Below are 21,987 nucleotides of genomic sequence, written 5' to 3' on the forward strand. Positions count from 1 at the left end.
TGTCGGTGCAGTCATTTCTTTGAGTAAATCGACCCCATAGAGTTCGAAAATGCACTCCATTTTCACCTCGAACATCCAGAAGTACCCGTAATCATACCTGACCATACCCTAATTTAACCAACTCATGAAACTAAAAGTAGTCATATGGAGCGACCTCTAAATCACCTCCGATCAACTTAAATTTTTATATGTGCGTTATTGAATCATAGTGCAATAATTAATTTAAGGCTTGTGGAGACAACATCTGAAATTTTTTTTTTTTTTGGACCACCCTAATCATGGGTGATGAAGGTTACGATCGAGATTTATTGAAATTGTGTGTGTAGTTTCAGAGAATAAGTTCTGAGTGTTTACACATAGACTGAATCACTGACTGGCATAAGGACACAGCATGATGCCAATACCTCACCTGAACAATTATTGACATGTTCGATAAAAATTGATCCGTGTTACTTAATTGCTTCATGCTCAGGATTTAAGAGTAAAGAACATGGACAAACAACAATGGGAAGGCAAAAGTAAACCACCTTTGCCAAAAAACTGCTTCATCAGTACCAATGCTTTTTAAGTTGAGTATGACAGAGCTATTTAAAAAAAAAATTACATATATGTACACATGCAGCGGAGCCACTCCTTACGGTCACCGGGCGAAACTCAGTACCATTGCAGCGCACAGTGGCACTTCTCTGTTCAGCAACCACAAGCAGCTCAGAATGGCTACCGCGCACAGTGGCGCTGCTCCATTTGGCTGTCGTGCGCAACTCTGTACCACCATCACATGAAGCCGCATCACTGTTCGCCCTCCACACGCAGTTGTGTCATTCGCACGCTGCGCACAGCTGCACCGCTCTGTTCACCCACTGTGCCGCTCTGTTCGCCCGCCGCATGCAGCCGCGCTGCTCCGTTCACCCATCGCACACAGCCGCTCTGTTCGCCCACCGCACGCAGCTGCGCCGCTCTGTTTGCCCAACGCAGGCAGTCGCGTTGCCCCGTTCACACGCCGCGCAGCTGCGCTGCCCCGTTTGAATGCCATGCGCAGCTGCGCTGCCCTGTTCACCCGCCATGCGCAGCCGCACCGCTCCGATCGCCCAACCACTGCGCCGCCCAGTTCGCCCGCCGTGCGTAGCTGCGCTACTCCCTTCGCATGCAGCTGTGCCACCCCGTTCACCCACCGCATGCAGCTGAGCCGCCCCGTTCGCCCAACCACTGTGCCGCCCCGTTCACCCACCGCATGCAGCTGCGCCACTCCGTTGGCCAAGCACTGCGCCGCTCCCTTCGCCCACCGCACGCAGCCGCTCCGCCCCGTTCGCCGAACCGCCCCGTTCGTCCAATTGCCGCGCCGCCCCGTTCGCCCAACCGCCACACTGCCCCGTTCGCCCAACGGCCGCTCCACCCCATTCGCCCAACGGCCGCTCCACCCCGTTCGCCCAACTCACGCAGTCGCACCGCCCCGTTCCCCCACCGCACGCAGCTGCCCCATTCGCCCAAATGCCACGCCGCCCTGTTCCACCACCGCACGCAACCGCGCCGCCCCGTTTGCCCAACCGCCACGCCACCCCGTTCGCCCAACTTCCGCGCAGCCCCGTTCGCCCAACCGCCGCGCCGCCCCGTTCGCCCAACCGCCGCGCCGCCCCGTTCGCCCAACCGCCACGTTCGCCCAACCGCCGCGCCGCCCCGTTCGCCCAACCGCCACGCCTCCCCGTTCGCCCAACCGACACGCCGCCCCGTTCGCCCAACCGCCACGCCGCCCCGTTCGCCCAACCGCCACGCCGCCCCGTTCGCCCAACCGCCACGCCGCCCCGTTCGCCCAACCGCCACGCCGCCCCGTTCGCCCAACCGCCACGCCGCCCCGTTCGCCCAACCGCCACGCCGCCCCGTTCGCCCAACCGCCACGCCGCCCCGTTCGCCCAACCGCCACGCCGCCCCGTTCGCCCAACCGCAACGCCGCCCCGTTCGCCCAACCGCCACACTGCCCCGTTCGCCCAACCGCCACACTGCCCCGTTCGCCCAACCGCCACACTGCCCCGTTCGCCCAACCGCCCCGTTCGCCCAACCGCCACACTGCCCCGTTCGCCCAACCGCCGCTCCACCCCGTTCGCCCAACCGCCTCGCCGCCCCGTTCGCCCAACCGCCGCTCCACCCCGTTCGCCCAACTTCCATGCCGCCCCGCTCGCCCACCTCACGCAGCCACGCCGCCCCGTTCCCCCACCGCCGCGATGCGGTTCTGCTCCGTCCGCCCACAACAGCGACTGTGCACTATATATGGGCATCTCGTACAGAGCGGGTACTGCTCACTGGAACACCACACGGCACGGGGAGAGCATCGTACAGGTACCACATTGGATTATTCGATCCTCGCACAGAGAATGGGCTCGGCTCAAAGCACCGCACGGAAAGTACAACTGGGCACGTCACACAGCAACATCGCACGGCTTTCACTCGGTGTCAACAACACACACGCACGGCGACCTTGCCGTTTGGAACACAGTGTTCTCCCCTCTGACGGGAGTGAAACCGATGAGTTACCTCATCATGTTCAGTTTGAAAGGCGGATCGGTGATCATCATCATCATCATCATACTTGGCACATCACTTAAAGGGGACGAGTGCGGACGAGTGCGCACTCAATGTACAGTGGAAGTAGCTCGTTTTAACTCCACCAGACTGTCGGCCTACTTTTATACACGTTACACCTTTCACCGACATTACCTGCTTCACACACGACCGACCTGTCTCCGCGAAGGAAGCCAGTCCGCGAACTTTGAGCCGTCTGTTTCTGATTCACCGAGATCACCGGAGATTCTTCTTCTTCTTCTTCCACGTCCTTCTTGCCTCTCCCCGTCGTTCTTCAGGATCTCTCCTCTTTCTCTCTCCACCCTTTTCTTTCACCTCGACGAATTCAACCACTTCCGCAAACCTGAGCAATGATTATCCCGACGCTCTGCCCGCCCTTTCACCTCCCTCCCACACTCACTTTTTGTTTTCCTCCCCTCCCCTCCCCTCCTCTCCCCTCCCAAACCTCACTTCACATTGTCAATCTCAACCTGAGCTTCTCTTCCTCCAAATATACCATATTAAACAATAATTATTATTCTTCCTTCAGTTACTCTTCTTATCCTTATCCTTTCGTTTTCCTCCACATCTTTCCCAACCCTGTAATCCTTATCCAACGGAATGCTCTCTTCTTCCTCTTCAGGCAGTCAATGGACGGTCCCCTTCCACCAAACCTCTTCTTCTTCCTCTCTTTAATGATTTGACCGGCGCTTGAAGATCCGCGAGAGTCCGTGCATGCCCCGCCCCCAAAAGCATGCGTCACACCGAGTGACGTCAGGTCCCTGATACAGTTTATTTGATTTTTTTTTTTTATGGTTTTGCAACGATGAGTGTCAACCGGGTAGATCATGGAATCCTTCAATTCCTTCAAACCTAAATCCTTGCTCTTATTATTGAGTAAAAAGGCCCATATTGTTCCCTCGATACCTCATATATCTATCTATAATTCCAGCAATGTCTGTCTGTCTGTCTGTCTGTCTGTCTGTCTGTCTGTCTGTCTGTCTGTCTGTCTGTCTGTCACCGCTGTTTCTCGACAACCACTGGTCCGATCTGATTGAAACTTGCCAGGTATATTGCTGGGGACCTGAGTATGTGCCTTTTCAAGGTTTGATATTAATCGGACAGGCGGTTCCCAAGTTATGGCCATTTATTTACCAAACCAATGACAGGACACGGTGCTATGACGTCACAACTGACGTCACAATTCTTCCTTTTTTTTCTTTTTCTTTTTGCACGTACGGCCACGCACTCGTATATATAAATGGACATTGCTCTTGATTCCCGAAAATGCATATCATCACTCATATAACCCAACAGAATGACGTCACATTCTCCATAAATAGACGTTTAACGCACAATTCACAATCAACACAAAATCACCAATTTATGAGAAGCTGCCTTATCTCAAACCTCATTTTGTTCCCTAGTTCTCCATGAGCCAAGTGAACAGGTGTCATTGCAATTGCTAGGTTGACGGGATGGTTTAGGACCGAGAGGTGTGCACATTTGCCTCGATTCAAGCTGCTGTCTAGCCTGGGTTCGAATCCCGACCCGGATATAAACTGTCAGTCTGTCATCCTGGTGTTTCACAGGCAGTGCGGGTGTGCCGTCCCTCTGAAGGACATTAAATTGGGTATCCCGTCTGCCAGCATCAGTGTCCGTCAGGAAGAGTAGGCAAGCTATCACCGGCACCCTCAACAAGTGCCAAATTCCTACCTTAACCTGCAGAGTACATTGCATCAGCGGCACAGCCATGCCCCTTTATGGAACAGCCACGCCCCGCAGTGACACAGCCACGCCCATTTGTGGGACAGCCACGCCCCTCTGTGGAACAGCTACGCCCTTAGCCAATTATGCTTCCCCACAGCCTTGTGCTGAATCCGAAAGAAGAAGAAGAGCCAGGACAATAGTGAACCAATCTGCTGAAAATAGAGGTGGAACTCCAATCCATTAGGACTATACTCTGTGCAGAGCGTTGGTGCCGCCGAAGCAGTCTCCTTGGCTATTGGGAACAATCCTGGACGGGTCGCCACTCCGACACAGTATACCAGCATGCTGGCACTCATTTTGCCGACCTCGGAAGGATGACAGGCAGAGTCAACCCCACCTGGTGTTAATTCAACAGCTGAGCGGGATTTGAACTCAGGACCCTAGGATCCCAAGCCCACTACCTTAACCATTAAGCCAACACCAGGCATGAGGTGGAACTGGTTAGCCTGTTTGCCTGCGGCTGCTTCTTGCTTCTGCTGTTCATATTGTGACTGTTGATGTTGATGTACCACACCCTTTGTTACCACAATCATCGAAGGTGGAAGGAGGTTATGTTTTCACCCCTCTCTGTCTGTTTGTTTTTGTCTGTGTGCAGGATATCTCAAAAAGTTGGTGGACAGGTTGGGTGTGTGACAAGGACGAACTGATTAGATTTTGGTGAGGATTCCAATCCGGATACTAGAATTTTTAAAGTGATTCTTCACAATTGAGAGATAGGGCCAAAAACGAAATATGGCACGATATCTCAAAACTGTATTGGGCCCAATATGTTCTCGTAGATCAGGCATTACGTAGCGGAGGTACGCGCTCGACCGAGGACCCTTCTAGTTTTAGATGTTATCGATGAAGGAGGTTACATGTCAGGAATACCTGTACAAAAAACATGTACAAATCAAAAGTATTCAGCCCCTTAGTTCAGTACTTGATGGAAGTACCTTTTGCAGCAACGACTGCTATGAGTCTTTGTGGGTAGGTTCTCTACCAGTTTTACACAGTGAGATGGTGAAATCTTTAACCATTCTTCACGTGAAAATTTCTCTCGTTCTGCCAAGTTTGATTGGGATCGTCGATCGAACTGTCCTGCTGAAATGTGAATCTCTTCCCAGTATCAAATTCTTGGCTGCCTCAAGCAGGTTTTCATCAAAGAGTCTCCTGTACTTTGCACCCTCCATTGTCCATTCCACCCTGATGGAATGGACAATGTCCCTGCTGCTCGTCCGGAGTATTGTTGATTGATGAACACTGACCCCCATCTCAGACATAGAGCCTTGCAGATCTTTCAAAGTCATTGTTGGATTTACAGTGACATCCTGAACCAGCTTCCTGCTTGCCCGGCTGCTGAGTTTGGATGGGCGACCTGATCTGGGTAGAGTCTGGGTGATTATGATACGTCTTCCATTTCTTAATGATGGATTTCACTGTACGTACTCAAAGGGATAATGAGTGACTTTGAAATCTTCTTATAACCCTCTCCTGAATGGTACTTCTCCACCACTTTATGTCCGACTTCTTTGGAAAGCAACTTGATCTTCATCTTTGCCTTGTTTTTTGATCAAGTGAGTTGCACCTTAAAACTCGGTAGATTATTGGCGAAGCTTAATTTTTTTAAGTTAAACCACTAATTACATACAGGTGAAACCTATTACACTTACATTGTAACCTTTCAAACAAATAATTTGCTCCTGAAGTGATTCTGGGTTAATTAGGCAAAGGGGTTGAATACTTATGGAACTGAGAATCATCTGATTTTCTCTGTTAATCTAATTTATTCACATTTTGTCGAAAAAAATTTGCTTTATCACTTCTGGAGTAGTTTGCAAAGACTCATATTAAGTTTGATTTGAAAGCATCATGAATGAAATAAGCTCAAGTGGCATCAAAATGTGAAAACTTTGGAGGGGGGGTGAATACCTTTGCAGGCCACTGTGCACACATCTTGTTTTTCATGTTGCTAAGAGCCTTCAGATCATCTGGTCTGCAAAGCCCTGGTAAGAGAGGAAAACCTAGGAGATGTTCCATTATTTGAGGATCCTCTCCACAGTCACAATTGGTCGGGCCATTTTGATGATATCCCCACTGCTGCATGAGGCATCTGCAACGTCCAACCCCTGTAGTGAGGCGATTGAGACACAGCCAGGTTGGCCATGTCTCACTGTTTCCTTTTGAGAGGAACTCTTCTGGGTCAAGTAACAGCTTATCTATTCCTTGACTTCATCCTCTTGGGTGCTGGCTGATTCATGTTGAAAGAGTGGGTGATGAGAGTCATGTTCCTGCTTGGTTCTTTCTGTTTGTGAGGAAACTGCCCTTCGGACCAGAAGTGGAGCAATACCACATTACAAATAGAGGATGTCATCCACTCACATTGATTTAAGGCAAGCAGAAATAGCTCTGCAGGCCATGTTGAGGACTGGATACTTCTTGGCATGTGAGGAACAGCCCCAAACAAGACAAGCATGTTCCGCTGCTGAATAGCAAAGGCAAATTCAGTACTTCATATGGCCCCTGGGTCTGCTCCCCATTTCAAATTGGTCAACTTCCTCAAGATGTTGTTTCTGGCTCCTACCCTCACCTTTGTCTTGAAGACGTGATCTTTGTCACTGGAGGTGTGCTCCAGGGTAATTCAAACATATATTGGCTTGGGGGGGTTATGAGTTTGCCTGGTGTTGGCTTAATGATTTGGGTGGTGGGCTTGGGATCCGAGGGTCCTGAGGTCTAATCTTGCTTGGCGGTTGAATTAATACCAGTTGGGCTTGACTCAGCCTGTCATCCTTCCGAGGTCGGCAAAATGAGTACCAGCTTGCTGGGATGATTGAGTCATTTGAGTATCCTTCATTGGAGTGGAAACCTGTCCAGGATTGTGCCCAATAGCCCAGGAGACTGCTTTTGCAACACTGACACTCTGCAGTTTATGGTCCCAATGGATGGAATAGATGGTTATGAGTTAGTCATCTTCCATCCCAGTGGGCATTCAGCCTTCAGTTTGCATCCCTGTTCTCAAGATAAAAATCACTGACTTGCATCTTCTCCAGGTTAGCCCACAAGTAATTGACAGTATAGTAGTTAGTTAATACAGCTAGTTTGTCAATGAAGGTTTGCTTCATTTTCTCAAAGGATTAACCCTGGAATGTGATGTGGATTTCTTTAACCCACCCCGTTGTGATCGTTGAAGGATTCTACCTGGCCGATTGTGGAATCCTATTTGACTTCAGGCAGAGTTTAACGTTTGTCCGATTTGGTTATAAAATCCTGCATAAAACCCATTGACACTGATAACCGATGTCCACACAAGCAAGTCCTTCCTTGTGAAACAATTTATTTTCTAATTATCCACCATGCACTTCTCACCCTCATACAATGAACTTAAGAATCCCCATTGATTGCAATATTATTTGGTTCTATTTCATTTATTCTTACTTTTAGTTAACAGCTAAACCAACCCGATTCAATTCACTTCCACATTACATCAGAGAGTTATATTCTAACTTGGTACTTGGTCAGTTCCAAGGAGTACAAGCCACTGAGATTCTAATACTTCCTCAGGTACTTGCACTGAAACAATTTTACATTTCAAAGCATTTTATAATTTCATGGGAGAGTGGTGGGGGCTATAAACCCAAACTGCAGACGTGTCCTTTTAGGCGAGAAGCCACTACGTACATTTCGAGGCAAAGGTTCACTGTTATCAGCTCAGGTCACACTGCTCCAGACCAAGACATTTATCAACATTTAGGGCAAAAGTCTCTTGGCCAGAAAGGACAGCCAATTCAACTTGTAGCATAAAACTTACATTTCTAAAACTCCATTTGTTACAATTTAGAATACATTAATATAAAATTTTCCCCCACACTCCCCCGTTTTTTTTTTTAAGGAAAATTTGAATAATTTTTCTTACACATGATTACCATGTCCCGTTCCTGAAGGAGAAAAGATTTCCATTACTCACGTTCAATCAACAATGGCAGTGAGTGCTCATATCAGAAAAAGAGTGAGTTTCCATTTTATCTATAGCCTGTTCATCAGCATGTGTCACACATTGAAAACATGATACCCGAAGTCAGAAGATAAACAGGTCAGGGTGTGGATAGAGCAGCACCCAACGGGAAACACAATCGAAGCACTACTTGAGCTGAGGAGAAGGTAGATGTGGTCAAGTACAAGCTTGGGCCGGACACTGGGTTGAAGGAGACGAAAAGGACTCGAGAAGTGAACAGAGATCCAGCCCCAACAGAGCCTGGGGCCTCGCAGCAGCAGTCCGTGCAATCAGGCCTGATTTCACCAAGCGAGCTGTGCACATTAGATGCAGTCGCTTTGCAGCACGAGCCCCCACTTGCACCATTGAACACATGTTGCAGAGGACTCGCAGTGTGGAACTCCAGGTCTGTCGTACATTGAAGCAACCAGAGCAAGTTCATGATGTATTTGCAGAACAACAATTGAGAGTGTGGCTGAGAACATTCCTTCAGGCAGGCACCACACAATGCCGACGTTAAGACTTTGCTCAACCTTCTCCTCAGTGGGTTTTTTTTCTCTCTTTTTCCCACATTGCTCCATCTTATCTCCTCAGGAAGGGGCATGGTCATGTGTTGAATGCTCAATCACCAAAATCTGCGTTCTCCCATCGTCCAATCTTTGTGTGGAAGTTCTTTCCAAGCTTCATTTAGACGAAATCGTACATTTCATAGTTTAACTGCGTTCAACACTCCAAAACAAACAAAACCAAAGTTAACATCGAGTAAACATCATGGGTAAACATCATGGGCTCATGCATTTCCACAAGACTGACAAAGGTTCTTCCAAAAGCATTCAACTTGCATTTTCAATATTTTATCTCTTTCCTTATTATTTCCCTAAATGACAACTAAAATATACAGAAATCTCAGTTGTATGTGTACTCAAAACATTCATCTCATTTGCTATTTACATGTAAAAGCAAACAGTCTTTATCAGGGTTCCAATTTGCGATCAATAATTCTTTTCACAAAAATATTCCATCATTTATCCCAAAATATGAAAGTATTCTATTTCTTCAAGAACCGAATCCAATTCGATTTTGCACAGTTACCATTTTAACATTCACATCTGCTAAACAATTTACAGTTTCATTCACAAATAGTTGCAGAGCAACTGCCAATTTTATCATCTTGATTCAATTCTCCGTAATTGTCCTTATCCTTAATTAACAGATTAACAAGGGTTTTTTTTAATGAGCTTAGTCTGAAAGTAACTAACATAGTTACTGCACAACCCCCAATTTGAGAGTTCCACTCCGCTCGGCCATCCTGACATCGAGTTGCCGAGATGCAGAGCGTCCTTGGCTGCAGAGCGTAAAATATCTCAAAAATAATGTTTAACCAATCTCTCTTAAACAACACTCTGAATTCCATCGACATTTTAAATCTGACATTTTCCATCTATCCACTTCTCTCTCACCAAAACAGCAAACATGCTGCCATTTTTCCAACTCACATGCTCAAACCATCCATCACTTCCTCTGACCTTCTCAATTACGAATCCATTTTCCTTTATCAAAACAAATAAATCATTCTAAACAGTTGTACAAAAATTGTCAAATCACTTGTCAAATCTGTCATCAGGCGAATATCATTTAAATTGCAGCTCAAACACTCTACACATGCAGCTACACCCTCCACAAATTTTTATCCCAGTCTTGGAGAAAGCATCTTAAACTTCAGACTAATAAACATCCAATCTCTCTTAAACAACTAGTTGCGAATTCGCGCCCACCGGCGTGCGATCGGCCGCTCGACTCCAATGGCGGCCGCCTCGCCCACCAGAATGGACAATTCTGTCGTGACCCTCTCGGAACAACGCCGGGAGCGAGTCACGGGTGGGGGTTAACCCCACCACGACCATGCCAATTGCCCACCCGCGCAGGATAGGGTTGCTCGCCAAATTCGATCTACCTAAATACCTGCGCGGATGGTCGACCGGGCGATCGTACCTCGCCGCAGGCCGACTCCAGACACGAACCGCTTAAGTGGTCCGTTCTGTGCTACAGTGAAAACTGAGCGGTGTTATCGTCGGCCTCGACGGTTCCGATTAATTATCGGGCGTATTAAGCCCACTACGAACCCTTTACGTGAAGCAGGATGGAGGGTCAATAAAGAAAAGACAAAGCGAAATGGGAAAACAGTTCACACAATGCACATTTATTATGCGACACACGGAAAGCACACGTATACAGCCAAACAGTCAAAATGCACATGTAGCAGTTACAACAAGAGAAACAATGACGCAGAGTTACTACCGACTACGCGCACACACGGCAACACTTATACAGTTCTACTTTACAGACGGCGCCAGCACACATTTACTCAAAAGCAAAGGAAAGAAGCCACCCTCATAGACAAGGGGGCAGATGGGCCTGTAGGCCAATTGTGCGTGGGACCTGAAGGAGCCAGGTCTGCGAGACCGGGTGGGTCCTACCCGCGTCCTCGTGATGCGTTGGCGGACGAGCTGCAGATGTGGCCGCGTGGCTGTGCCCCAACTCCGTGCTCCTTCGTGGGTTTTGTTGGCACGACGTTTGGAGTGGGGTGGGAACGGGGCCCCCTTTGTTGCACTATCTCAGCGCGGGGGAAAAGGGGAAAATGTTGATGCCCTGGGGGAGGGAGAATGGCTGGCTGGCTTGGGTCCCGCGATGAGCGATCTCCCACCACGACCTCGTCGCCGACCGCTGTCCTTCTCGCCTCGGACCCGAGCTCCTTGGCCTCTTCCCATAACTCTCCTCAGCCGACTGCAGACCCCAACTTGATGCCTTCGCCACCCGACTCCACACTCTGCCGCTGCCACACTCTGCTGCTGCCACACTCTGCTCTCCAACCAAAAACTGACTCTGCCACGATTTGCCTTGTGCTCGCCGTTTTATAGGTCGGCAGGAGAAAACAATATGCAAATTTCCGGATCAGGATGTCCTCGGGGGCGGAGCCACGCTCGCCCATTGGACGGAGGAAAAGTGGGCGTGAACTTCCGCTGATCCTAGAATTTGCATATATCGATTTCACACCAACGCGCCTGGAGGCGGGGCCAAGCCGCTCCGCACTTGCTAGTTGGACAGATCAGAAGTGGGAAAGGCCGTTATTTGCACTCGCAGCTCGGTGCGTATTGTTGAACGAGCCCAAGACAGCCCGATGCTCAGTGTTCAAAGGTGGTGCGGGAATGGCCGTAGAAGGAGAGAGGTGAGGGTGGTGGAGGGTTTTTGGTGGTGGTTTGATGGTTATGGCAGTTGAGACGTGGTTGGTTCAAAATAAAGATAGAACAGAAAAATGGCTATCTCAAAGCGTCGCAGCCCGAATGAATCACATAAATTCCCTCTAAACAACGGGTTTGGGGCTAACTGCACATCTACTTAGAGTTATCTCACCTACGGGCCCTGAATGGTGGTTTGCGAATTTCCACAGCCGTAACAAACTTTTTGGTCAAAACAATAAAATATTTCCTTTTAAAATCCATAAATCAAAAATAAAATCTTCAGCATCTATCCAATTAAATCATGAATTTACCTTGACTGAATTGATCAAAGGGTTACACTGGGTTGGTTGCCATTGCCTTCCCAGCACAAGTTCAGGCAACCTCAACATTTACAGACGAATAAAACAGCACGCCTATTTCAATGTCCATCCGAGAGCATCATCAATTATCTGTGAATCGCCCGACATACTAAACATCATCAAATCAATTTTAAAATCATTCCAAATCACGTTTCTTCATTTAAATCAAAATCGTCGAAACATTTCTGACACGTCCTCAGAGCTTTCCCAGCACTTAAACCTGGCGGGTTGTGTAATTACAAATCATCATAATGCCAGCGAGAGCTCAACTCCCAAGACTTCACATTCCCAATATATCCCACATTCACAATTGTTATTTCAATTTATTCAAAATCCCTATGGTTTTTAAAATAAAACTTCATCACTTTTTCCTAAATGGACTTCACTTTAAACAGATTCAGTAGAGAGGGTGCGCCACAAACACCAAGTAACAAGGAACAGGAAGTTCTCTCCACATCCGGTGGGAAGAAAAAGAAAAACTCTGGCAGGCAAAACCCACAGTTTAGCATTACTCTGTCATGGCTTCAACATACACACACACACACACACACACACACACACACACACACACACACACACACACACACACACACACACACACACACACACACACACACACACACACACTAACGAGCATTGTCGCAGCTTGCGACCTTCCTTCGCGTTATCAGCACCAAACCACGTACATCCAGGCTGTTTTATTTCGACTCTCTGCCTGATATTTCTTCCTTAGTTGTTTAAAATATCGTCAAAAACCAAACAGAACACGTTTCATTGCAGTGAATATTGGACTCGCACAAGTTTCATTTTTTTTTACTCTCAGCAACACATGCATCTCAATGCAAATCACCAGCCACGCTCCCAGCCGGTCAATCGTCTCCTGCACTCTACAAAACGTTTCGTGCAAATCATTGCATTTACAAATCCGTAAAACCTCCACACAATATAATATACCAACCTCACTGCCAACAAACTTCCAGTGAGTTCAATGAACAAAAGGTAACTCTTATAACTCTTACAAACAGGTAACTGATAATATTTATCTATTTTCCACTTAATCATAACCCTATCTCGGCGTCTCAGCCGTGTCCTCGGCCTCTCTCTCAGCTGGTCCATATCAATGCAAACATGTGGCATGTCGCTTCATCATTCCCATTTAATTACTCGTCTGGCTCCTCGTCGAGCCTCTTCTTGTACTGTGCCCTCTGCACTCCTCTTTTTCTCCAGCACTTTTCGAAAACAACTACAGTACTTATCGTTTACTTTAAAATGGACTCTCTCCTCCGGATCCTCTTCTTTCTATCAATAAAATGATCTGACAATGAACTTTTCCTTGTTTGAAATGTGTTACCTGCTGAGAGCGCTCTCCCTTACCTTCGCTCAAGCACTTGTTCTTCCAGGCACTGCCTCCGGCAGATTAAGCACCTCCGGTCATGAGAACCGCACCAACGTCGGTTTGAATCCGAGTCACCAGGCGCCAACTGATGTGGATTTTTTTAACCCACCCCATTGTGATCGTTGAAGGATTCTACCTGGCTGATTGTGGAATCCTATTTGACTTCAGGCAGAGTTTAACGTTTGTCCGATTTGGTTATAAAATCCTGCATAAAACCCATTGACACTGATAACCGATGTCCACACAAGTCCTTCCTTGTGAAACAATTTATTTTCTAATTATCCACCATACACTTCTCACCCTCGTACAATGAACTTAAGAATCCCCATTGATTGCAATATTATTTGTTTCTATTTCATTTATTCTTACTTTTAGTTAACAGCTAAACCAACCCGATTCAATTCACTTACACATTACATCAGAGAGTTATATTCTAACTTGGTACTTGGTCAGTTCCAAGGAGTACAAGCCACTGAGATTCTAATACTTCCTCAGGTACTTGCACTGAAACAATTTTACATTTCAAAGCATTTTATACTTTCATGGGACAGTGGTGGGGGCTATCAACCCAGACTGCAGACGTGTCCTTTTCGGCGAGAAGTCACTTCGTACATTTCGAGGCAAAGGTTCACTGTTATCAGCTCAGGTCACACTGCTCCAGACCAAGACATTTATCAACATTTCGGGCAAAAGTCTCTTGGCCAGAAAGGACAGCCAATTCAACTTGTAGAATAAAACTTACATTTCTAAAACTCCATTTGTTACAATTTAGAATACATTAATATAAATCCCCCCCCCACAGATGCAATGCAGAGATCATCAGCATACAGGAAACTCCTGGTGTTTGGGTGTACGGGTTGATCACTTGTGTAATCATTAAACACGAATGGAGTGAGAACACCGTCTTGAGGTAGTCCATTCTTCTGTCTATGCCATTTGCTGTGATTATACACCTGACATCCACAAAAAAATGTCTACTGGCCAGAATGTTTTGAAACAGTTCTGTCAGGCTTGCATCTTTTGTTATCTGGAATAACCTCTACACAAGATTCCTGTGATTGACTGTGTCGTATTCCACAGACCTGTCAACAAATGCAGCATCAATTATCAGCCCGTTCTCAAAACCACCCTCAATGAATGGGGTGAAATTCAGGGGCTAGACGATTTAGAATAAATCTCTCAAATAGTTTGTATGTGTGACAAAGCAGGGAGATTGGAAAAAAGCTCGTGGTGTTGGCAGGATATTTTCCAGGCTTCATTGCAGCCAATACTGTTGCTTGTCTCCACAGCTTTGGGATCTTGTTGGTAATCAAGCAGCTTTTCAACATGTGTACTAACCACTAAAGAGCTATTGGTCCAAAGTGCTTGACTTCTTCACAGAAGATGCCATCCATCACATTCATGTCCAGGAGCTTTGCTGTGCCCATCACTTCAACGCCAAGTAGGAGATCATTCGTGGTGAAAGGTCTGGTATTGTTAGAGTCCTCCCGATCATCATTTACAGGCCTTGGAAGTTTAATTTTATGAGGGCAATGGCCAGGGTTTCCTCAGCTGTTGATGAGGAACGAGTGAGCGGCTTGGTTTGCTGTTATCTCATACTGAGGTTGTGTTTTTGTGAAGTAATTTCCCAGCATATTTATGGTCTTCTGGGCTTTCCTGCTACTATAGGTCATGTGTGTCAACTCAATCACCTCTTGCCACTTATTTTATCACACCCCTGATATAGCAGTGATCAGTTTCTCCAGATTCCAGAGCGTCATCCCCAAAGGGATTACTCTGGAAGCAGTTGGTGTAGTCCTTGTAGAGTTCCTTAGTATCTTGTGACAGTCCCCGGAAGTAATTCATCCTGCAGCTTCTCGGATATTGGTCCCAGAGGACCTTTTCATCATCTCCACTAAAACATCGTGGTTAGCGGGGGAAAGCTGGTAGGTCTTTGGTTGAAGCATCCAGGTCGAGTTAAAATTTCTCCCAGTTCATCTTTTTCAGGTCGAAAGGTCAGTGGAAGAGAACCGCCCAAGGGGCAACCACTGCATAGACTTTGATAATATTAGGTTAATGTTGGGATTTTGGAATTAGATCCACGATAATTCTCTCATGTTGGTTAGCAACGTGGTTTGAAACAAACAACAGGTCCGGGTTATGGCCGTGTCTCCATCTGCTGCTGTTGGAAGAACTTGGTCGCTATGCATCATGAGCGAGGGACAGCTGTCTTGCATCCGAGCAGCTTTCAACTAATTCCCCATCGTCGTTTATCTCTGAGTATCCCCAATGTACAATATGGCTGTTGAAGTCGCCTCATGACCACAGACTCCACACAAACTTCGGGGCCACGAAAGGAACATTCACATTGGGGTCCTGTCAGGCTTTTACCTATAAATCCTTTACCACGCTACATACCTACCTGCATACATATATGTTTTTACAAACATTTACGTACATGCACATATAATCCACTTCATGTAAATTGTTTTTCTTTTTAAAATATGATGTGACACAATATAATTTATAGGGTTTGTAGTTCATGTTTTGGTCATCCAAACCCTCGCTGATCATTCTTTGATTTTGCGTTATTACAATATTCTTTCCTTTCCCTCCCCTCTCCCTCCCCATTCCTCCACTCCTAGTTTTCTGACTTCGACCTCGTTTTTCCCCCTCATTCAAACTGGAGTATCCTTGTCCCTAACTTTCACAATTGTGTTGTTTCTTTTTTCACAGTTCCTCAATGGTTCATGCGCCCTCATGCGGCTCCTTCAAACTACAACGCCCATTGTGACATACCTTAGTGAATTTTGTTCTCACTATTCCATGAGCAGAGACTTTAAAAAAGAAACATTTATATAAAAGCTTTATGAAATAATGACATGTTGTTCTGTAATCCATTATAATTAGTACTGTACCTGCAAATTGGTGCATCATGAAATAGGAGTTTGCAAGTCATTTGTATCCACATTACTGACCACACAGAGCAGACCAAGATGTGATCATTTCATAAAGATTTTATCAACCATGCTGGAGTTCTGACCATAATAATACAGAATGTTCTGCTGTACCTTTTGCACGGGCTGGTCTTTTACGTTCAAATATGTCGTTTGGTGTTGTGAAAAGGCACATTATCATCATCTTTTGTGTTCAAACATTTATCGGCCTGGGAATTTGTCCCCTGTCAAAGATTTATATCAACTTTAAGTATAAAACATTATAGTATGACTTGTGAGACTCCTCAGTGAACCCTTTCATTATGGCTTTTCACTTGGTGACGTCCATTACAAAGCCTCAACTGATCAGAGCACAATGTTCAAGGTTGGGAGTTGAAGAAGGAGGAGGGCAACTTTATAAAATGTGTTTTCAGTTGATATTTCAAATAAAGAAGAGAATTCATAGAAAGGATGTTCATTGTCAAATTGTTTAATTGTGACGTATACATCAGAAAGCCATGGTATTCAACTGACTTCAGCATGGCTCTTGGTGTTGTGAGAAGATACTTACTGAACAAAGGGTAACAAGTCTTTCAAGTACACGGGAGCCAATATATATGAAATCTTAAACAACAGCTACTGCTACTACTACTACTACTACTACTACTACTACTACTACTACTACTACTACGACTACTTTTTGGGGCCAAGTCCTTCACAAACTGGAATTTGTAATATGTTCAGGGTGCCGGTAATAACTCACCGAATATACCCAAAAGACACTGTGGGATCTTTGACTTCCACTAACCTGGTGCTGGCAGATCGATCCTCTGCACTCATTGATGTATCAAACTGAGTGAGAAACACCAAGATGACAGTTTATAGCTGGGTCACGATTCAAATCCAGGCGAGACAGCTCAAAAGCAATCGAAATATGATCACATTTGCAAGCATATGCAACAAGTCAAACAGCCTCATATTGTGTCATTTGAGAGCAGGTAAGAGATTATTGAGATAACGAGCAACAGAAATGGCATTGTGACGTCTGGCATGGATTACAGAAATGTATCTAAGATGCAACAACTTTATCGATTGAAAAAGAATTTCAGTTGTTTTCAGTTGATTCAGACAATTTCAAATCTTAGCAATTTGTTGCTATGTATTTCATTGCATTGGTCACAACTCATGGTTAGGCTAGACAATTGATGGCACTAACAATACATACCACCAACAGGTAGAAGGGGTACAAACAGTCAGGTACAAACAAACAAATAACAGCAGTATGAAAAAGCAGATACAGGTAAAGAGAAGGGCATAGTCCGCAGAAGTAGAAGAGACCATTGGCAGCCATGGGAGACAATGAAGACCTATTGGGCGATAATGTGAATGTGACACATAGGAAAGTATAGATTCCTTTTGGATGCCCAAGTTATTGATGTGTCTGAGAAATTGTGAGTATTTTATTCTATTAACCCAAGAGAGAGGTTCATCCGAACTGATCAGGAACTGCCCCTGGAGCTTGGGATCGGTCGAGTCATGATTGTTATTGAGTTACTGCAAGTTGTACTGAATCGGTGGGATATAAAGGTCAATATTTTGGTGGCCACGCATATCCTATCGTGAACTTCAATAACCCCTAAAAATGTCAGCCTTGACCCCAAGATAATCCAAAACTTTGAATGATCCGTCTGCAACTTTCTGTTGATTATTTCCATCTGCTATTGGAAATGTTTAGTTGTACTACTTACATTAACCGATGATCACATTAATATAACACCAACAGTATATTTTGTCCATTTTATAGTTACAAGAATGAAGATATATCCATAAAGTATAGCCCATTGATTATGTCCCAATGGCTATTAACTGAGTGAAGGAATGATGCCGCACGTGTTCATAAGACATTTTTGTTACACAGCTGAACATTCAAAGAAAAAAAGTTAGTTTAAGCAATAAGCAATAAATATGAAACGACAACCAACTTACTATGTGTGCAGGAGCGATATGTTTGTGATCTCGCTTCCCCAGTGATAGCAATACTCAAATGGATCTCCTGGAAGAATGGAAGTCATTGTTGGTGGAAATGAGGAATGTGGGATTCGTGATAAGTCTGTCCTGTGATTTGGTGGAATGAGTCAATAATGACAGCTTAGATGGTTAAATATTGTTTGTGAATTGACATCTTGATTTTATACAGAGTATGGAGAGGTATAGATTTTTTTTATACAACTTGCTTACAGTGCACAAACTGTAAATATAGGGAATGTGCAAAATGGAGTGAAATACAGTCATTTAATGCTGAAAAGCCCTGGAAAGATATTTGAGTAGGGATTCAGTGTCCAGGGTGTGATTCGTTGTTCCGAAGCCACGGATAGGTGTCTCATTCACAATGTTAAGAGTGACATACAGTGGGAATAGATGGATGGTCACTACCCAAAGGTCCTTCGAATAACACCTGAGACAGCAATGATTGTGTAAAGAGCACCTGTGTAAGTGTTTCACTTTCCAAAGTAGAAAACAGAGGTGTGAATGCTGTTTGTTTTTAATCAGATGTTTCAAAAATGGTAGAGCCCACAGGAAGGTGTGGGGGAAATGGAAGTCAATATCCTGGAAAGTTGTAGCCATACTGATATCCTTGAAAGGCTGATTTTCACCAAACCCATTCCCTCCAGGAACATACCGCTGCATTGAGCTCATATCCCTGCTTCTTCTTCTTCTTCTTCTTCTTCTTCTTTAAACAAACAAACAAAAAAAAGCTAGGATTTTTTCTTCTTCTTAAAAGAAGTTGTTCTTCTTCTTGTTCAGACAAAACCTTTATATTAGGACTCGGCTCTTTTATATACACGATCCGGATCTACTTAAATACTGAACACTTGTACACATCCTCACATTGACGGTGCCTTTTGAGAACGTCTATCATGAACTTTTAAATATATTCGGACATTTGCTTTAAAGTTTCGAAAAGTTCACGTTACTATTTAAAGATTATTCCATTTAATATATTGTAATTTCGTAAATACATTATTTATTTCGTAAATACACGATATTTCGTAAATACGTAAATAGACTATGACGAGTCTCACTATTGGCTTAATCAAGGCACGTGACGCAATATCGGAAGTTGTTTTTTTTTTTTTAGCTGACAAAACCTTTAGGACGCTGCTCTTGGACACATTTGTCCTTGTTATCACACTGACAGGTAGGATCTGAATCTGCGTGTTCTTGTCACCGAACCAACTCGTCCAACTAGCTTTGTCATAACTCACGCACAATTTTTTTTCTTCGTGCTATATTGTTACGAATTTGGAAGTTTACTGCACTCAACATACAGGTCCTATAGCTCAGTTATATCGATAAGTAAATGTGGATAGATAGCTCCCTTTTCCCTTGTCTAATGGGAATTAAATGTACGTGCGCTGTGCGTTATTTTAATAGTTAGGATTTTTGCACCACTTATAACAACAACAACAAACCTTCACCTCGTTCCTCACATCGACGCCATTAAACACGTGCGTGTCAGCACGTACATGGGCGGAGTTTCCTCGGCCGCCAGAGCTCCGACTCCGCCCCAGAGAGATGGAATGTTGTTCCCCGCGACCAATGAGAGACGAGACGTCTCAGACATCGACTTTCTCACGAACCCTCGACCAATGGGAGGCGTGAGACACCACAGACATCGACTTTCTCACGAACCCCGGACCAATGCGAGGCGTGAGACACCACAGACATCGACTTTCTCACGAACCCTCGACCAATGGGAGGCGTGACACCTCAGACATCGACTTTCTCACGAACCCTCGACCAATGCGAGGCGTGAGACACCTCAGACATCGACTTTCTCACGAACCCTCGACCAATGCGAGGCGTGAGACACCTCAGACATCGACTTTCTCACAAACCCTCGACCAATGCGAGGTGTGAGACACCACAGACATCGACTTTCTCACGAAACCTCGACCAATGCGAGGCGTGAGATACCACAGACATCGACTTTCTCACGAACCCTCGACCAATGCGAGGTGTGAGACACCACAGACATCGACTTTCTCACGAAACCTCGACCAATGCGAGGCGTGAGATACCACAGACATCGACTTTCTCACGAACCCCGGACCAATGCGAGGCGTGAGACACCACAGACATCGACTTTCTCACGAACCCTCGACCAATGGGAGGCGTGAGACACCTCAGACATCGACTTTCTCACGAACCCTCGACCAATGTGATGCGTGAGACACCACAGACATCGACTTTCTCACGAACCCCGGACCAATGCGAGGCGTGAGACACCTCAGACATCGACTTTCTCACAAACCCTCGACCAATGGGAGGCGTGAGACACCACAGACATCGACTTTCTCACAAACCCTCGACCAATGGGAGGCGTGAGACACCTCAGACATCGACTTTCTCACGAACCCTCGACCAATGGGAGGCGTGAGACACCACAGACATCGACTTTCTCACGAACCCTCGACCAATGGGAGGCGTGAGACACCTCAGACATCGACTTTCTCACGAACCCCGGACCAATGCGAGGCGTGAGACACCTCAGACATCGACTTTCTCACAAACCCTCGACCAATGGGAGGCGTGAGACACCACAGACATCGACTTTCTCACGAACCCTCGACCAATGGGAGGCGTGAGACACCTCAGACATCGACTTTCTCACGAACCCTCGACCAATGGGAGGCGTGAGACACCACAGACATCGACTTTCTCACGAACCCTCGACCAATGGGAGGCGTGAGACACCTCAGACATCGACTTTCTCACAAACCCTCGACCAATGGGAGGCGTGAGACACCACAGACATCGACTTTCTCACGAATCCTCGACCAATGGGAGGCGTGAGACACCTCAGACATCGACTTTCTCACGAACCCCGGACCAATGGGAGGCGAGACGTCTCAGACGGTGATCCTTCGCACGACACCCCCTCCTGCAGGAGAAATGCCATATAAGAAACGCCAGGGCCTTGGAAAAACCAAGTCAGTGAACGTCAGGGTTGGGCGTCAGCGTCTGGGTCGGCTTGGCAGTGATCGGGTTCGAGGGGCCGGAGATCGACTCGGCTGGTGGGCTTGGCAGTGCCTGGCTGCCGACGCTTTTCCTCCGTCCCTGGTGCTTGGAGTGGCAGCGTGTTGCGGGTTCGAGTCCCGTTGAGCCGGATCGTCGAAGACCACACGAGGTGGACAGGTCCAAGTGCAGGTTCTGGTCTCCAGCTCCCTCTCCTCGAGCTGGAAGACGTCAATAAAGACCATTGGGGTCTGTGTGTGTGTGTGTGTGTGTGTGTGTGTGTGTGTGTGTGTGTGTGTGTGTGTGTGTGTGTGTGTGTGTGTGTGTGTGTGTGTGTGTGTGTGGGCCCGTCTATAAGTAAAACTGTTAAGTGCCTTGTACATTATTTGCATTTCATTTCTATTAGTCGTGAGAACTCTGCTTCTTATGTGCTCCCCTCCTTCCCCACCTATTATAAATATACTCTTGTGTTAAATGTACCAGTTCGTTTTTGTGTTTCTTTTATTGGTTTGACATGCTGCGGGTTGGGAATTAGCCAGGCTGTTGTCGCTGTAAAAGGGACATTTGGACTGAAGAAAGCTCGGTGACCATCCGCTCGGGTCGCACACGGTTCGAGTACCCAGCGACTAGTTTCGTACGAGCATCGTCGAGGGTGAATTTCCCCGGTAGTTGGACGGCGTGAGTACTTAGGTGAATTGGAGTTGGACAAGTGGACCCTACCTCACACCATCAATATACGAGGTGTGTTCAAAAAGTATCCAACCTT

At 46.2% G+C, this 21,987-nt stretch overlaps 1 protein-coding gene and 1 long non-coding RNA gene across 6 annotated transcripts in view; one reads left to right on the forward strand and one right to left on the reverse strand.

The window, feature by feature from the left end:
- LOC147032754 (uncharacterized) overlaps positions 1–2,951 on the reverse strand; it is an 80,828-nt gene extending 77,877 nt beyond the window's left edge. For 3 of the 5 annotated variants that reach the window (XM_085870620.1, XM_085870618.1, XM_085870616.1), the window contains exon 1: positions 2,730–2,950. The gene's annotated coding sequence lies outside the window, so the exon portion shown is untranslated. Of the gene's footprint in view, positions 1–2,709 lie in introns of all 5 variants that reach the window. The other 2 variants (XM_085870619.1, XM_085870617.1) reach the window with 2 other exon arrangements.
- LOC147032755 (uncharacterized) lies at positions 1,936–16,657 on the forward strand. Its single transcript, XR_015055348.1, has 3 exons — positions 1,936–2,331; positions 14,090–14,197; positions 16,003–16,657. It is a non-coding gene; the product is annotated as an uncharacterized LOC147032755 (long non-coding RNA).
- The last annotated feature ends 5,330 nt before the right edge of the window (positions 16,658–21,987 follow it).

The sequence above is a fragment of the Eptatretus burgeri genome, chromosome 2 (genome assembly GCF_056783735.1).
Source record: "Eptatretus burgeri isolate ZD-2024b chromosome 2, Ebu_testis_v1, whole genome shotgun sequence".
In the NCBI taxonomy this organism is placed as follows: Eukaryota; Metazoa; Chordata; class Myxini; order Myxiniformes; family Myxinidae; genus Eptatretus; species Eptatretus burgeri.